The sequence below is a fragment of the Limanda limanda genome, chromosome 16 (assembly GCF_963576545.1).
Source record: "Limanda limanda chromosome 16, fLimLim1.1, whole genome shotgun sequence".
Taxonomy (NCBI): Eukaryota; Metazoa; Chordata; class Actinopteri; order Pleuronectiformes; family Pleuronectidae; genus Limanda; species Limanda limanda.
In genome coordinates this window covers 13,588,920-13,608,033 of record NC_083651.1, presented here as the reverse complement: position 1 = coordinate 13,608,033, position 19,114 = coordinate 13,588,920, and positions in this window count along the sequence as shown.

Genomic DNA, 19,114 nt, shown 5'->3' with positions numbered 1-19,114 from the left:
AGGGAGTCATTACAGTCTCTCTCTCGCTCTCTCTCTCTCTCTCTCTCTCTCTCTCTCTCTCTCTCTCTCTCTCTCTCTTTCTCTCTCTCTCCAGCTGGTAAACAAGCACCAGTACACACGGCTTCACTGGAATCTTATATTCACCCAACCGGTTGTACGCGTTCACCGTTCTCTCCCTTGTCCCTCCATGTGTCCCCATGTGTTCGCGATAAACAAGCAGACAAAGACTCACACACCGGGCTGGTTTTATTATTGCATAACGCTTCTGCTTTATTCATATTCGCCCGGAGCTGAGCGGAGTCCGGTTCTGGCCGCTCCGTCTCCTTATCTGTCCTCCATTCACAAATACATGTGCACGCCTTGCGAGGGATTGAATTAAACGGAGGATATCGAAAGCATGTGTCCAAAGTGTTTAAGGTTACAGCAGGTCAAAGCGTCATCCTCCCAAAAAAAACGCCCCTCTTTCAGAGAGGGGAAACAGACGAGTGACCCATATATGGTTGTATTATATAAATAAATATCAGTGATCCTGATGACGTAAAAAAAATTCTCGTGATCTGGATGCGTCAATGCTGGTGATGTGCGTAATGATGAAATGCTGCAGCCAGCTGGGTACCGCGGTGAGGTGGTGGTGATGCGAGCGCACAGCCAATAGTGTGTGTCTGTGACCTGAGGGGACGAGATCCATGCTCCTCATCCGGCAGGACAGAGGCACCACGCTGCCTCCCTCACAAGATCAGGCTGAGCAGAGTAGAACAAGAAGAACAGAAATATTAAAAGACAATACAACTTCATTTATCCACAAGGCAATTTGGTTCTGGGCAATTAAAAGAAAAAACAATAACACAATAAAACACCACAAAAGAGTTATTCAGTTATGTTGAGCCTAACATATCTTTTAAAAAATACCAATAATGTCACCACGGTGCCTCCCTCACAAGATCAGGCTGAGCAGAGTAGAGAACAAGAAGAACAGAAATATTAAAAGACAATACAACTTCATTCAGCCACAAGGCAATTTGGTTCCGGTGTAACAGGCCAAATGAACCCCCGCCCAAACAAAACCAGGGGGATAAACTGGCCTAGGCCAAACTATATATGGTGGATATGTGGTTGATTTAGCTCTAAGGTCAAGTAGGCATAGTAGTTGTATTGTGCTATCAAAGCATTTGAATCTTCAAAATCTAGGCTTGATATGATGCTAAGGAGCGGAATGTAAATAGTTCTTCAGACAAAGTTAATTTATTATATTTAATGTGTAACACTACTGAGAAGTGTTTTGATCTTTGTGGATGTTTTGATGTTGTTATCAGTTTTTCTGGTTGAGGTTATAAAAGTCTATGTTTTAAAGTTTTAAGATTTAAGTTAGTCAGCTTTCTCCCTTAATTTATCTGACAAAGCTGAATCCCCAATAAAATGTTGAAAAATGTAGTAATTCTTGTGTATATCATTCAACACTATTGATATCATGGGGGTATAATCTGGCCTGAGGGGTATTAATTGGCCTAGGCCATAATACACCCGGGGTATAATCTAGCCTGGGGGTATACTATGGCCTGTTACACCGGGCAATTAAAAGAAAAAACAATAACACAATAAAACACCACAAAAGAGTTATTCAGTTATGTTGAGCCTAATATCTTTAAACAATACCAATAATGTCTTTTAAAATATCCAAATGTAGGATTAAAAAATAGCATAATTCACAGTATTTCTTTATGTGTGAAAGGCAACCTCCGGGGGAAAGTCTGGACCAAATTCTGCGGACATTCTCCGGAGTTCGGGTCTGATATTGGCTAATGATGCCCTGTGCCGGTGTGTTGATCACCTGGGGAAGGAAAGACGCCGCGTGAGCATCTGGAATGGGGGTGGAGAAGATGTGTTGTGTCTCTGAGCACCGGCCTGCTGAGACCACCAGGGCTATAGTGGGGCACTCCAGTGAAATCACACCTATCACATTTACATTGACACTCATACATTACCTGTCAATAATCAGCTCCTTGCTATAGTGCCACTTTTTTAATTGTCGCATGTCCCATGATGAGAAGATGGTGAAGACACACACACACACATATGCACCTTCACCACCACCTCCCTGTATCCCCATTTCCTTTCACATCCCACAGTGCTGGCTCAGCACAACACCATCTTGTCTCTCGGCGGCAAGGTCAATTACCGTGCCCCTGTGCAGGTCAATTATGCCACCTGAAGCAATGATTTGATGACTGCCGCCATCGGAAAAAGAAATCAAGCAGCAGCCCCCTTTGCGATCCATACCTCAAACAACATTTAAATGAAGCGATTGGCTCCAAGGGTATAGGGATGCATATTTCCATGTCTGGTGCTGTGTCCTATCTCATTATTTGAGCTGCCGTCCGTTTACCTCTGCCATGCCTAAAGTGCTATGGATGCATACTGGTATAAATAGATGTAGCAAAGTTGGCTGCCTAAAGCCCCTTGGCTCTGATATCTCCCTCTAGGATAGGAAGGGTTCCCTCAGTTTGTATATTAGGTTTCCTACATGACGAACGCAGGCTGAGACCTGACCTTTAATAATCTGATATAACAGCCACTGCAGACTTGCTGTATTGTGGGTGCACTGCTTTAAATAAGTAGGCCAACACTTGGCCAACAGTTTTGCTCAAACCTCTGATAAACTATGAGTAATCTGTGCCTTTCGGAAAATGTCCATGACGAACCGCATTTTTATAATGCCATGACCTGACACTGGCAAGATAACCGGAAAACTGAGTGGGGGTAGTGTGGAGTGAAAAGCAAGGGCAGAGGGAGTGACGGTTTCTTTTTGCATAACCCATGAAGCATAAGAAATGCAAATCAGCTGTCTATAAAATACCAATAAGGTGGGCGATTGTCCCTTAAAGTGTGCTGCCTGCAAACCCAATCTGGTTACTTGTGTGATATGTCCTTGCCCTTTTCTCAGGTAACAACATGATTATTTATCACCCTCCAATTTACAACGCATGGTGCATTAATTTACAAGTTAATTAAAGGGCCAACCGAACCTGATTTACAAGGCTTTAGATTGGCCCTCTCATAATCTCCTGGTATGAACCCATTAGGTCTTTATAGGTTTATTTATGTCCAGATGGAGAGGGCTGTGACTTTAAGGGGGCATCCTCTTCGAGACAAATAGGCCTTTTCTCAATCTCTGGATTTTCTTTTCACTCACAGTCCAAGAAAACAACTAAACAGGGTTAAAACAAAGTCGACTTGATTGTCTTTAACTTTCACGAAGCCCGTAGCGTTGAGGACTTAATCTCATTTAGTCCGTTCGGGCTGGCCTTCAAATATAAACACCCCCTGTTGCCCCATTTGCTGAGTCACAAGCACATAATGTCTCACAGTCACCCACTGCACTGTCACTGTGCGCAACGATTCGTTTCATAAGCTTTCATAAAGCAGATTAGAAAAGCCAATCTGATGAGATAAGATTAAGGATGAGCCGGAGCAGGGGGGGGTAAAGATTAGGTCCAGTCATACCCCGCTCGCTGCCTCATAAGGCCGTCAAATGAACAGCATCAACATGGATTGTTGGCATCCAAACATGACACGTACTCGTCACCCAGCCGCTGCCTCATCTCATTAGTCAACGACAAAACAGATTACAGCCGTAGCCCGGGGTGTGTGATTCATATTGTTGTGCTGGTGATGTTTTGATGTTTTTGTTATTTATTATCTGGTGTCCGAGGATATTTTTATGTTTTCTGTTAGGTCACAGACCGAATTGGATCTGTTAACCTTTGTTCCAATGATGGATAACTCAAGTCAGATGACCCTAATGTTCAGTTCAGGATCCAGGACACAACAGGGTATTAATAGACTTAAAAAATATGATATTTTCCAACTCAGTTAATTAGGCTTTCCCAACCGAGACAATAGGGTGTAAAGAAATTAGATAACAATAAACCCCTCTTAAGCCAAAATAAATCAGAGGCTAGAATAAAAAAAATAAAGGTTTATACATTGAAAAGAAGAGACGTAGTGTTGTGATACTGATATGAGGATTCTCATCTTGTTTTTATGGGGAAAATGGATTTTGGGAGACAGTTCAGACATCTCATGTTAAAAATAACTGAGACAGAAAAAAAGAGAAGAAAAAGAAAAAATAGAAGGGAATTTGGAGAGCGATTACCTCCGCCAAATCTAAAGCACTCGTCATTCACCCTGTGAAGCTTCATTTCAATCTGCATTATCAATGGATCAGTGAAATCAACGAAAATGTGTCGCCGTGTTAAAGAAACAAAAAAAAAAAAGAATGGATGCCGGTTTATTGATCCTAAGTACATCCAATACGTTTTCTTAAATGGTTTGTTCGTTGTTAAAGTGTCTCACGGACTGTAATTTATTTTTTTGGGTTATTACTCCCCTCAAAAAGTCACTATGTCGATATGTGGGGGAACCATAATGTGTATGTTTTTGTCAGTGCATAAATACGTATTTGTTCACGGAGTGCCTTTAACAAATTGAACATGAATTATTTCGAAATTTGAGATCAATCAATATTTGGTGTTAATTTCTGATTTTGTTCCTTCGTCAAATATGTAAACCAAGTCTGTAGAAAAGGAAACGTTCAATATGTTTAATGCTTTCCATTTAAAATTTGACAGGAGAACTTCATTGCATTATTACAAGGAGGCAACATGGTCACCATTTAGGCTCACCTCATTTATTTTTTCTTTAAACATCTGTTCCCTCCCACCCCTGTAATTTCCTTAATCCAATATTGTAACCAGTAAATGGTAATGAAAGCTGTTTTCCGTGCTCTTGAGCACATACGATATAGATTGCTCCATTCAATCTCAGGTTGTCGCCCATAATTGACTCAATTCCCTGATCAATACAGCCGAGGAAAAATTGACATTTCTCTTCTGGTAAATTTTCGTGCTGATTGATCACCTGGCTGACCTGAAGGAAAGACGGCATGTGCCAATGGAGATCCTCGTGTTATTGGACACGGTCGCCCGCGCCTCTATTGACCCACAGCATAAGTGATTATAGTTTTGATTACTTCAGTTAACCAACTCATTGGCATGGACTTAATATATCTTTTTTGATTAATCTGCAAGTTGGGGACAGTTGTTGTGGAACGGTCTCAGAAAGTCAATTATAGCTGTTTGTGATGTTGTGCTCAAGGCCTCAGCTACATTGTGTAGTAACGGCTTTGCATGGGTTTGCGTGTTGTTTGTTGCCCTGTGCAGCTTCTCATTTTTACCCATAACATTTGGCTCAGACCTTTCTGTGCCATGAAAATCCGACTCTTTCAGAGGATCCCCGGCTTATCTCCTCACATTATTACCAACCCCTTTTAGGAATCCATTGTACAGAGAACGACTCGGGTTTTCTCATTTCACAGGTCACTGAGACAGATATTTATTTGATAAGCTCATTAGAAGGGACAGGAGACATATCAGTCAGACACGGTCGCAGCATGCGTATGTGGCCATGGGAGAAACCAATGATAATATGTTTATGTAGGTTGAAGACATACATAGACAACATATTTATTCATGAGCATTTTTCCTCCCCAACAAATTACTCTCCTGGCCACACAGAGGGTTATAACAGCAGCCTGCCAGCTGAAGTCTTAGCTCCCTGTAGCTTTGATTAAACGGATATGAACCCATGTGATATTCAGGCTCTATAATACCGTCATCAGTCATTTGTCATAATTATGCCTTATCTGGAGTCACATGGTTAGATATAAATGACAGTGATACATGAGGCCCCATCTCTGCTTCAATCAAAAAAGGGGGGAACATGACTGGGAAAAAAGTGTGAATAAAAATCACTCTTATGTGTCTGTGATCATAGAGAAATAATATATAATCAACTTTTAAATGACATTTGTTTTGGTCTCTATTTGAACATCTGAGTCCGAAATACAGATTCCATGACGGAAGTGAGATTGCTGATATTTTTATTCGTAGTGGAGGAAATTGTGGGCAGTGTTTGGATCGGGGCTGTGATATTTTTTGCCCATTGCAGGATCATGACAAATCAGTTTGTAGATGCTTTTTCCTTGGGGTCAGTCCCAGTCCACACATAGATTAGAGGAAGAAAGATTAGAGGAATGTAGGTGGCGTGTACAGTACTTACAGGAGAAAAAAAACAAACACAACTGATCCGAGTGGGAGTGTGTAGGAAGTTACCCACTCATGTGTGTTTGTGTGTTTTCATGCTGTGACTTAGAATCAGCTGATCCACTGATCTAATGTTCTGTTCTCTTCTCTGAAAAACATCCCGTCTCTCACACCAACAAGTTCACACATTCATACTGTGGACACACACACACACACACAGGCACACACACAGGCACACACAAACACACACAAACACACACACACACACAGACACACAGACACACAGACACACACACACCCACACACACACACACACACACACATAGTTTGTACATATATCCTTATTAGGACTTTGCATTGACCTCCATTCATTTTGAACAGCCTGATCAAACCTCATTGCCTCATTAGGACTGAGCTTTGGTCCCCATGAGGTCTACTGGTCCTGACGAGGTCAGTGTTAATGCTGTAAAAGGTCTTAAAGAGGCCACTAAAACAAGAAACACACACACAGTGTCGACTTTAGTCCCTTAGAACCAGTTTTAGCAGATCACATCAAACAAGGACAAATCTGTATTTAACCTAAAGGTAAACCACAATGTCTTTAAAGGTGTGTTTAAAAAGGGTCTGAAGTGGCTCCAGTAGCTGCTCAGGCTGAATCGGAGTTGGTTTTTGAAACGATGATGGTTGTTTTCAGTCACAACTCAACTAACTGTCAGTGACAGTTCCACCTTGTTGTCGGTCTAAGAGAGGAAATCCATGGTTTCATTTTTCATCAGTGCTGCTCTTCAGAAGCATGAATGTGAGCATATTTCAACAGTTGAGGACCACCCATTCAACTTTGACGCATACAAAAAAATCTCCATCTCAACAACTCCACAACAAACACACAATCCCAACCAACACCTTCTCTTCCTGAATGGCGTGCAGTTTTTTTCTCTTTAGCAGTAATTGTCCCAGTTTCCCATGGATAATATGGAACGAGGGCAGGGAAGCAGTAACAATCCAGTTACTGATGCTCCCTTGGGACACACTATGATTATAATCCACTTTAACTGGCTGTAGAAAACAATTTGAATGTGTAGGACACAACGCCCAAGGACTCAGCGAATATGGTTCAACACTGACGACAGCAAGGAACATAGCATAAAAGATACCTTTCTTTCCACTTCTGACCATATCACTTTCCATATATCTGCCAGACACAAAGCATAATAAAATGAAGAACTTTGAAAAGTTCTCATGCTGTTGTACGTGGAATATGTGCTTGAGCAGATGCTTCTCGTAACAGCCAGGCAGAGGCCGAATTCAAGTGCTGTGTCAGAGGATGATTTTGAAAATATACAAATAGCATATGTCTGATCCTGTAAGACCAGCACAGCTTGCTTAAAAAAGACACAATGACAATGTGCTGGGTTAAACATAACTACTGGTTGAGGATGATCTCAGCTGTCGGGATCACATGATGTTAAAGGTCAAGTTTTTTAACGATAGTACCAGGTGCCTCAGAAAGACTGCTGAAGGCTGAAGGCTACCGTTGCAAGTCCCTTCGTGAAAAATTCTAAAATATAATTTCATCACATTCATATAAAGAGAAAGTATCTTAAATAAAGACCTTTTTTGTTTTTTTGTTTATCTTAAAATTAGGAGAAATAGGGCTCTACATTCGATCTGCATAGTCCGGAAAGTGGTGGTAAAACTAGTAGGTTTGGTGTGTGTTTGTGTGTGTGTGTGTGCGTGTGTGTGTATGTGTGTCTCACATGTTCTAATGAAGAGAGGAAGAGAGCGAGGGAGGTCACAGAGTTAAATTATGCATGTAGTGTAATTAGCCAATCAAGTGTTTAAATTAGACGTTGATTACTTTTTGCCACAAATGAGGGGGTGACACTCGAACAGGGTTTCCCCCAACAAAAAGAAAATCACCCTCTCAAATGTTTTAATTACCTCTCATAATATAAACTTCAAATTTATTATGACGATAGAGTGCAGGATGGTTGTTTGAGTGTTAATATAAAATTAGCTCTTGTTTTTATTTGTTTTCTTATGGTGCCATCAATAGTTTATTGGCTTATCCAATATATGTTTTTAATTACTTCCTCATTACATATGCATCATTTTACTGTAAACTCCCATTAATGTCAACCCCATCACCGATGTCCCCATTAAAGTTTAACTGATTTCACCTGAAACTAATAAACAACACATATGGCAAACTCCCATTGCTGAAATTAATGAATTTTAATTATACTTAACTTTCTTATCCATCATTGCATGTCAGGTGTAGTTACATTGGTGAGATATAATCATATGTTTTTTTTATCTATAAATTAATTTTTTATTATCACCTATAATTAAGTGCATTTTCTCATTCATCAGCGCTGAATACACAATGGCAACGAAGGTTAAAACTTTTGCTGGCTATGCAGTTATGTTATGTTTTGTCTGTTGGTTGGTCTGTTGGTCTGTTGGTTTGTTTGTCAACTACTGAATCTCAGAACTCGGTGAAAGGAAGTGACTTGGACAAAAAAAGAACCCATTCACTTTTGGAACAAATCCGGACAAAGGAGCAGATCCAGGACTTTCTTTTCAGTGATACAGGATGTTTCTTTCACATTTTCATTAATTTCCCTGTGAATAGCACATGGGTTACGATGGAATTGGGCCTGATCAGGGGAATGAAATCTATGAGTGTGTGTAATTTGGTGCAGCTTGATTGAATTTCAAGGACTGTTTGGCCTTGGCGTCGGTATGGGCTCTGTCCCAGTGTCATTCTGTTTGACTAGCAGGAATACTGAAACTACTGAACTGATTACCTTGAGTTCTGTGGAGGAGTGGAACACGACCCAAGGAAGCTCTCGTTCCGTTCTCGTTTTTTAACATTGCGAAATAGGGCTCTTTAGACATTTTCACCATTTTCCCAGGGAATAATTAATGGATTTTATCTTATTTTTTTAAATAAAGAAGGCCAATTTTGAGGACTGATGTATATGAGTGTGTGCAATTTGGTGCATATCGCAAGAAAAATCTGGATCTATGGATTTCAGTGTGGTCTCTAAAGGCGACTGCAGGGCCTTGGCGGAGTCCTGCACTCTCCTAGACTTTGTTCCGAGAGGAATCATTCTTGTTTTGGAATGTCATTAAATGTTATTAGTCAGGGTAGATAAACTTCAAATTATTATAAATAATTTGTCGAGTGCCGCTCAAATGCACACATAATTTGCACCATAATCAAATTTCTTTGAAGAGAAACATGCTACAAGTTCAACGCGATATCTAATAAATTGGACGCTGATAGGGGTTGTAATGAAAATCTATATGGAGACAGAGGGGCCCACATGGACACATGCACGCGCAAACACACACAGCATACACAGCCACATACACAGATATGTATAAATCCATGTTACCACAGAGGCTTTGCTAATGAACGAATCAGTCATAATAGCATATTCTAGACGCAGTTACATAGCCTACATAAATACATTCATCTAACACTCCAGAGAGCACATTCAAGCAAATCATTTGAAAAATGAGAATTTGCTTTTAGGTATCATTAGAATTATTGATATGAGTGCCCCATCTCTTGCAATTAAAGTGGAAGTGATAGGTAATATGTATCATCACTGGCTGCACAGTACACACACAGACTCTCACATGCACATAATGGCTGCGCTGTCACATGAATATGTAATGAGGTCTACATTGAAATTAGAAGGCTGGAGTTTTATATCATTCTACCCTCTTTTCGCTCATATTTCTCACTTTCATTCCTCCTCCCCCATCTCTCAGCCCTCCTTCCCCCTCTCCTCTTTACCTTCCCCTCTATTGCTCGAAGGCCTGCAGCTGTTAAATATTTAACATTTCAGAATGATCCGCGTCCGTCTTCCTCTTTTACAGTGAATCACACCGGTTGGCTTGAAAACAGACTCGCCGCTTTGAGAATGAAGCCGTTTATTGTGGGTTATCTTCACACAGGCTGTGAGATACAGCAACATATTTATCTCAACGTGTTAGAGCTGGTGGTGGGTGAAGATCACATACATGGTGTAGTAGGGTAAACTGTCAGCCTGTGCATTCATCAGTCACAGGCTGCCTGTGTGGGAAGAGGAGTAATAGAGTGGTTTTTGCAACCGCAGGAACAGGAGGATGTGAGGAGGTGGACCGATTGCCAGAGCTACACAGGAAATATCCTCCTCAGGCACTGGACACCCCCTGCGGGACAGACAACTACAACCGTCTGCATCCTGAATCACAAAAAAAGCTACAAAACATCTATACGCAGCTCAATGCACCTAAATCTGAATGAATCCACCTACAGACACTGAAACAATGAAAATATAAATCTAAAACCAACAAATCATTCATTCAAACTCAAAACACGAAAACTGTTGTCAGCTCACCTAACCCTGACCATGATATAACTTATATCTCATTGTTTATAAAGACAGAGTTCCAGTTATGCTTTTGGCTCTGTGAAGTTTAGCAGGTGTTTACAATGTATCCAGCTTAAGCCTATTTAAAAAAAAAACCTAAAACAAATTTAACAACTATTAACATCTGAATTTTTGTTTTGCGCGTGAAAGGGGACAATCAGTATTCAAAATCTCAGGTCACAGGATCCAGTAGTCAGGGATTGGCATCGGCTCCAGCTCTAATCAGCAGACTAGCCCCCTCTCCACAGATAAAAGTTTTTTCAGAGAGCTCAAACATTAGAAACTTTCACCTACCCACCACGGTGCTGTTAAACAAGAACCACAGCGGCTGCATCTTATTTTTATACAGACTATCTGATGCGTGGTGTGCAGCTGTCAGGGCTACAGCAATAAGCCAGTTGAATGCCATCCAAAGCTTTTTGGACTGAGGCGCGGACTTTGACCGGCAAAACCAGACAACGGATGAGACACATGGATCCATTTTACAAGTCGGCCGCTCACATCCTGCTCTGATTCCCAACACAAAGGTAAACTATAATAAACTACTGGTAAAAGGAGCCTTTATTTTATTTTATCTAACTCAACACCAAGGTAATCTGACACAGATTTGAGTTTTGTGGGTGTTAACCAACAAAATTGACAAATAAAATGTTTTGACCAATTTATGACTCTAGTTGAAATGTGAATCACTAAAGTTGTTTCAAGTCATCGTGAGGATATCATAAATGTCTATTAAAAAAATATGGCAATATATCCCTTGGTTGTCGAGATACATGATTTATCGTTCAGAACCACAGACGTCAGTGTTTTTACAATTTCATGACAATCCATCCAATGCTTGCCTATCTCAATCTGGAACAAAGTGGTGCATTGTTCAATAAAAGACCAGCAGTCAGTCATGTCATTGTGCAGCTTGATGTGTTCTTTTGTTATGGTGAAAATGGGCACTGCAATTTATTTTGAGTTTTTTGATATTTTTATACATAAAAATCAAACTGCAAATTTGTGACCTATTTTCTTTTTCATCTTTGGTTGGAACAACCAGGGATGGAGTCTGAAGTCACAGACGAGGTACAGGAAAGTGCTTACAGACACATTAATGCATCGTTGGTTTAGATCTTTTCATTTGATTTTTATGAAAAGGACAATAATATGTGCAGCTTTATCCTGTAAAGACACTGTCTTCTACATGAAAGTGTGTAGGCCTTTGAAAAGTCTAAATCAAACTTGTGAAAAAGACGACTGGGCTAATGATGACATTTTTTTCCTTATTAAGAACATTATACATTCTGCAGTACGGGGGCTATAGGTACAGACAAAAGAGAAGCATTAAGATCTTGATCATTTACTCAATAGCGAATCCATTGTTTAATTAAGATTAACACAATTGATTCAGACGAGGCCTTATTGTGCATATATTAAGCACAATTCTACATTTCAGTCGTAATGATTTTGTAAGAGAATTAAGAGAATGCATGGAATAATGAGATGAAGTCAGAGGGTTCTACTCGAGGGGGGCAGGGAACCTACGGGCCGTGGCATCCAGGTTTTCTTCCTGCAGCCACCACAACACTGCCAGTGTGTCTGACGCTGCAGCACAGCTCTTCATTTAAATACATTTACATACACACATTTTATTCGTTCCATTCTCCGTTTAATGTGGTTTCGACAAGATGGCAAGAGTGAGGCCTCGTTAATGAATATCTAGGTACAAATATTACGTTCAAGTGGAAAAGTTCATGTATGTGGGTGGTAAATGCATACGGTAAATGCACATATAGTGTATTAAAGCGATAGGGGGATGTTTAAATACTTTATATGACTTAAATTCCACCCCAAGAATAATCAGAAGACCAACAGCAGAAATGGAAAAAGCTTTGTGTGGGAAAACAGTGTCGAGAAGAGGCAGCAGGTTTACGCATGGCTGCTCTTGTGTACAGAATAGATTATATATATAGTATTGAAAGGATATATAGGAGAAAGTCATTAGATATATATTTGCATCTGTAGGCATTTGGGATGTGAGTAATGGTGGTCCTGCAGGTTGCGGCCTCCTGAGATGGGCCTTGACAGCGATACTGTGTGGGAGGAGCTTTGATATGCAAGAAACGATCAGAGCCTTCATGTGTGACAGCGTTGAAATGGAAGGATTTACTGCCGTCTTTCACGCTTTCACTCTTCTCCATCAGCAGCAATGCCTTTTCTTTAGTTACACACTGTCAACCTTTAATAAATGTAGACCAGGCACAGCATGGCTCTGTCAGCATCAATTCAGATCGTTTGGGAAGTTTCAGTCTGGAAAAGCTCCCGGCCAGTCACAAGGCCTCACATGCATTAATTGCATTAAACCTGCTGCATAAATGAATTTGATCCTCCGATTAAAATGAAAGCGTCAGACATCCCCTCCACACCTCCGTCTATAAAGAAGAAAAATTAAAAGACGATTAAGATAAGAACGTTATTACGAGCTTGAACTAAAGTAGTGCAGAGCGCAGAAGACATGAGACAAAGGACATGAACAGAGACAAAATCAAAAGGGCAGAAATGGTCACACGACAGCACGAGGAGAGGATAAATTGCAAGAAGAAATATTAAATGAATAATTTATTCAACCATTCAAAGCCTTAGTCACAGATTAGCTTGGAAAATAATCATAGCATCACTTCCAAAACCATCCCATTACAGAATACACAGACTTTTTTATAAAGGAAGCATCCAAGCACGTTTGGTGCAAGAACTATAAAACCTTTGAATGGCTGAAAAGCTCTAAACAGACTGTATATAAAGATGGACGACACCTCCATATCCTCCTGTTGTTCAAAAATGAAGCCAAAAATATCCTGGAGGTTCAGCCATCTTGCACTGATGATGCCATTCGGAGCCAGCGTCTGTGCAGTAGTGATCTTGATGAACAGCGGCAGCATTAAGGTCCCACCGATAAATGCCCGCAACCAATCACAAGTCAGTCTTAGTTGTTTTTATAGCGTCAATAATAATTAAATTGTAGAAGAAAAAGACAAATGAACCCATGAAGAAACATCTGTGTATCTAAAATGACATGAACCATTTTTGAGAAAAATGTAGTTGGCTGACTTTTTAGTTCAACCTATGTCCCTTATGATTTATACTGCAGGCAGCCATTAGGGGGCGATCAAGATGATATGTCGTCAATCGTTATACAGAGTCTATGAGAGTAATACAACAATGATACTCTTTTTCTTATGTTTGCTCTTCATTAGGCTGTTTGGCCTGAAGCTTGTAGCTTTAACCTCGGTCTTTCAGCAATGTATCATGCATGTAGCCATCAGGGGTATTTACAAGGCCTACTTTTAGGATCTGTGTGCATGTGGGAAAGTGAAATGGTAAGGGTGACCAGGTCAGTGAGCAAAGCACATAGTGGCCATATTGTTGCCACCATGTTGCCTTATGTAACAGTTTGTCAGCTGATGGAGGAGCAGGGGGAGGCTGCAAACATGGAAGTTTCCACAGAGCTCAGTGAAAGGTCAAAGGCGTCCCTTATCTCTCTGGAGGGGATGGCAGTTACCGGCCTCTTTATAGCTTTGCCCTCATTATCCATGGTGATGGAAAAGACCCATGCCAGACAAACATAAAAAGGTCAGAAACACACATGCATGCACACACAGAAAATAAACCCAGGAAAGATGAAGTCTTCAGGGGTCTGTTACATCCTTCACACATGTTGTCGCCACAGGGCTCCTGCATGTGATTGTGTGTTTAATCTGAAGTCTCCTGAGAGGCTGAAGGACAGCTACGTTCCATAATACTGTTGAGCCAGCATGTGTTGCCATGGTGTAAGCACATTTTCTGACGTGCGCCCGACCACTGTTGAAAAACAACTGAGTCCCATGAGAGTACAGCCCCCCCCCCCCCCCCCCTCGCAACAAATCTGTGACAACATTTCTGTCTGCAAGCGGGTGCGCACGTGAGTGTGTTTTTGTTGATGCAGGTGTTAAGGCTCTTATATACTTCTACGTATCCGTTTCTCGGAGAGGTCTCAGCGGGAGACAAAGTGTCTTTTTGATTTTTACTTCTCTGACGACTATCCGTCTAAAAACCATTCCCCGCCAAACCCATAGGTGGCGCAACGGAAGACGAGCTCAGAGAAGCCTACCCCATTTGGGAAGAAGAAGTCCACGTGTCTCTGTTGACATGTTAGCTTGTCCCACACACTGAACCATGGCAACTAACAGAACTAAATAAAGTGACACCCAGCGTGTCAAGATGCTGATGTAATCGTTTCTTAGCGCAGCGGTTCCCCGGTCTTGTTTCCGAACTGTGTTGCTGATTCCACAGCTTGAATCTGCTTGAGGCTACATGTAGCTAGAAGCTACCCGGACCTAGCTCCCCCCCAGCTTCCACACACAGTCAGCAGGGACTCCCGGCACTAACTACTACCCAGTGTTTGCTTCTAACCTGACGGTATTATAGAAACAGTGTCATGATAGAAGTGGAATTAAAGTCGTGACGGCGGGTTCTTGCACTGTTACCACCGCAGTTAGCATGGTGGCTAGCCTAGCCCGCTAGCCTAGCCTGCTAGCGCCGTTTTGAAAGCTCGTTATAACCGTATGTGACCGTGCACACATGCCCTCAGTGCTCTAACGAGCCACCGTCAGCCGGACAACTCAGCTGGCTTAACACACGTCACATTAATCGTAGAATCATAGTTGTGTTCGTGTTTGTTGCTACAAGTAAACAGAAAGTTTGAGGTCCGGAAATACGGAAATGACGTCATACGGAAATGATGTCGTTCGCGGACCAATCACAGCCAAGAGCGGTCCGTCGGGTCTCCAAAATGAAGACGGATAGTTAGAAAAATTAGACGTGTACGAAAAGCTGTCGGAGGCGCTCGGAGAGGACGTTTCACGACGGATAGGGCGGTCTTATCTGTCCGTAATAGAAATAACGGAGAGGCATAAATTGGCCTTTACTCCGGCCTTCAGAAAAGCTTTTGGAAGTGTCCATTAACACCACAACAACCCTAATAGTACTGTAAATACTTGGTCTGCTGGTGTGATGATGGCTTTGCTCAATAATTCAGCACCTGCTGGGAAAATCAACAATGCAGCTTTCTGAAAGAGCAAACAACATCGCAGACAATGTAATCGGCTAAACACGGTGTGCACAACACAAACAGGGCAGGGCAGATAATGTTGGGTGACCATAAACTGTACAGTATACAAAGATGGATGACACGTCTCCACCATCCAGGGCGTCGTATTAAATACATTGCACGGGTAATATTTGGTTAAATTTTTTTACCCTACAGTTATAGCTCTTCACCAGTAGGGGATGCTGCAGCCCATTAAGCACACTTGCTCAGAGAGTTCCTGTTGCCATCTTGCACTTCTAATGTCATTTGGAGCTACAATGTGCACAGTAGTGGTCAAGGTGGAGACACGAAGTCCCGCCATTCGTGAGTCGGTCTCAGCTGTCAATCATGATGTTTCAGCTTTTTCAGTTTTTGTAGCATCCAATTGCTAATTAAAACCAAAATAAGCTGAAAAATCAAACCAATCAGTTGGAGAATAACCATGAATGACAAAAACGATCTTTGAGAAATATGGAGTAAATGTGTGATTTTTTGGAGGTGGTGTGGTTAATGAGCTATTCTGCAGCCAGACACCAGGGGGTGGTAAAAATGATTTGGCCTCACTTTTGGGGAGCAGTCATGTGATCCATCTTTATATACAACCTTTGGCTGAGAGATTCAGTGCAGCCTGTGATGCAGTGTATAAAAGTGAAATCAAATATCCAATGGTTTTGTTTGACCCTCTCCTCTAAAGGTTGCATTTTATAAAACAATTAGTTTAGTTCAGTCTATTTTGAACGTTCCACTGAGTGGTTGAAGATTGTCAGTGTTAGTAAGCTGATGGAGCCTCAGCCTGAATGGCCTTTTAATTTGTCGTAATTGGACATCTTTTAGTAGGAGCACATTTGTTAATGGTGCTTGAGGTAAGTGATGACTTCACCCGGCATGTAAATGAAGCAGCCAAGTTGTTAAGAGATTCCTGCATCAAGCTCGCAATATTAACTGAGGTAATTTAGCATGAAACACGGTAAAAGGTTATTTACTAAGTACGATACGCTGCTGCAGGCTCGTCTGTCCAGGAAATTGAAACGTAAGTTGCGATGTTGTCGTTAAAACACCTACAGCGAACACTGTGCATTGAGCCAAGAGCGCCCCCCCCCCAACCTTTAACACGAAGAAGTGACATTAAGACAGATGGCAGTGTCATGCATAATCAATTGTACATTTTGTCTCAACACATAGTTTAAAAATCATTAGTGGGTAATTTAAATCATGATGTGACAAGAGCATGTAGCTCAAGACAGTGTTGTCATCACTTTGGGTCATGATGACGGAAACATCGGTCGGTCATGGGCGAAGTGTCTCAGTCGCCATGTTGATCCGCATGCACAACGATACAAATCCTTTTCAACGAATCACGTCTGTTCTTTATTGACGTATCTGGTTCAGGAAAAGTTCTTCACACCCATTGCTGCTGATACACCAACACCCACAGTCCTCCCCTCCTACTCTGAAAGATCAGTACTCACCACTCCTTGTTGGTGTGAAGACTGGACCTTACAGAGTGGACCTTGTTTTCCTTAGTTCAACACTTAAATTTACAACCAATAAAACATACATACATCCAGAGTCATGGCAAAGAAGTGCATCAAGTGTGCAGATAAATAAACTACTGTATATTTTTACAAATATTAGTCAACTCAAATTAAATAAGTGAAGGAGACATGATGTTCATATTCAGGTCCATAATCTGGGATGTTACTTGAAAGGGTTTACATGCTCTAATGTTCAGAGAACAAATCACTTTTCTCATACTGTCCATTGCTGAAGGTCCTCTTATCAGCCTCTGTCTGCTGTAACACTCTGTTCTTTCTTCTTTTTTGTTAGGTTTATTGACAAGTGGCAACCAAAGTCAATGTGCATTTCCACCACATGTAAAGCCCAGTCCCCCCTGATTGACCAGCCGGCCAACTCTGTTGTGATTGGTCAAGTGCACAGAGGGAATGTTGGCCTCTGCTCTTGCTTTGCCTGGCTTTTTTTTGTTGCATTATGCAAATGTTGGGCGAATGATCACACCTGACATCACAATGGTACGGAAGTATCTGTCGGACTAATAACCAGCATTTCAGGAGCTTCACTCAGCTCATTTTTTTACCTACTTTCTTCCATCTAGCAGATTTGTCTCCAAGGACGGTGTTTCCATGGTTCCCATTTTTTGTCTGACTTCCACAAACATCACGTCCCATGTTCGCTCTCTGTTCCCAGGCCGAGACTTGAACGATCCACGACTGCCAACCATCTGATCACACTGACGGTCCAGAAGGGCCAAACAGACCGTCCTGTGCTCACTGCCAGTCACTATGCCACAGAGCGGCCGTCCTTAGTGTTTCACTTCCCCCTGAATCTGAACCCAGAAACAAAAGTTAGACTGTTTCAGAAATACACTCATTGAGTGTTAAACGAGAAGGTACATCTACTGCATTAACTGCTTAGCCTAACTTAACCTTAGGTCAAGAGCATAACAGGGAGATTCAGCAGTTATTTCTGGAAGTCCCTGCTAAAATCCCCGTAAATACCCAACATGACCGTTTTACACTTTCACATTTGTAAAGATTAAACAAACAAGATACAACATGTATATTTAAGAGCTCTGACGGTGGTGCCAGGCAGATTTTGCTCTCTTTGGACAGAATAGCAGTCTCTTCCTGTTTCAAGCTAAGCCCACCATCTGCCGACTTGAGCCCGCACCTATGTATTTTTCGCATGAATTAAGACGATGACAGTGAGAGACGTATGGAGAGATCTTTACAACAATTTCAATTATTTAATTGAGAGGAACAAAGAGTAAAGACAGATTGAGAGCTACACTGACATGTCCTCCCACAGACGCACTCCCACTCTTCCCCTCTCACCCACGCACTCTCTGTTACTGTGACGTCCACTCATCCTTTTTACTCCTCCGCTCGGCTTGCGGAGGCGTTCTGTTCTCCTCTCATTCATGCGCTGCCTTTGCTATTTCCATATTTTTGAGTGGACACTGTGCATTGACTTGAAATTTCTGAGGAGGAAGAGGAGGCAGATGAGGAGGATGGAGGAAGCACCATGTTTGGCTTCATCCGAGCACATCGGAGCAATGATCCTGCTGAGATCACGATCAGATCAGAGCCAAACTCTGCTGACGGGCTAAAATCATCTGTGTTTGAAATACCGAAGCTAGGAACATAAACAGTTAACACAAACGTAGGACAGTTTTATTGTCTTAAATGTCCTTCCTCCTCCATGTTAGTGGATGGGACATTATATACTCTGCGTTGTTCTCAAAGATTGTTTCTCTCTTTTTGTCCTGGTATGTTTGGGTTTAATTCGTTGTTTTATGCAATAAAAATAGGGGGAAAGGTGATGATAGTATTAGCTCTTCTAAATTCTAAATTCTATTCTATATAGTTACCTGATCAGACGCCTCAAGACGTGGTCATGTCGATCCCCATCTATCTCAATGAGAAACATTCACTGCAAACTGACCATCACTTCGT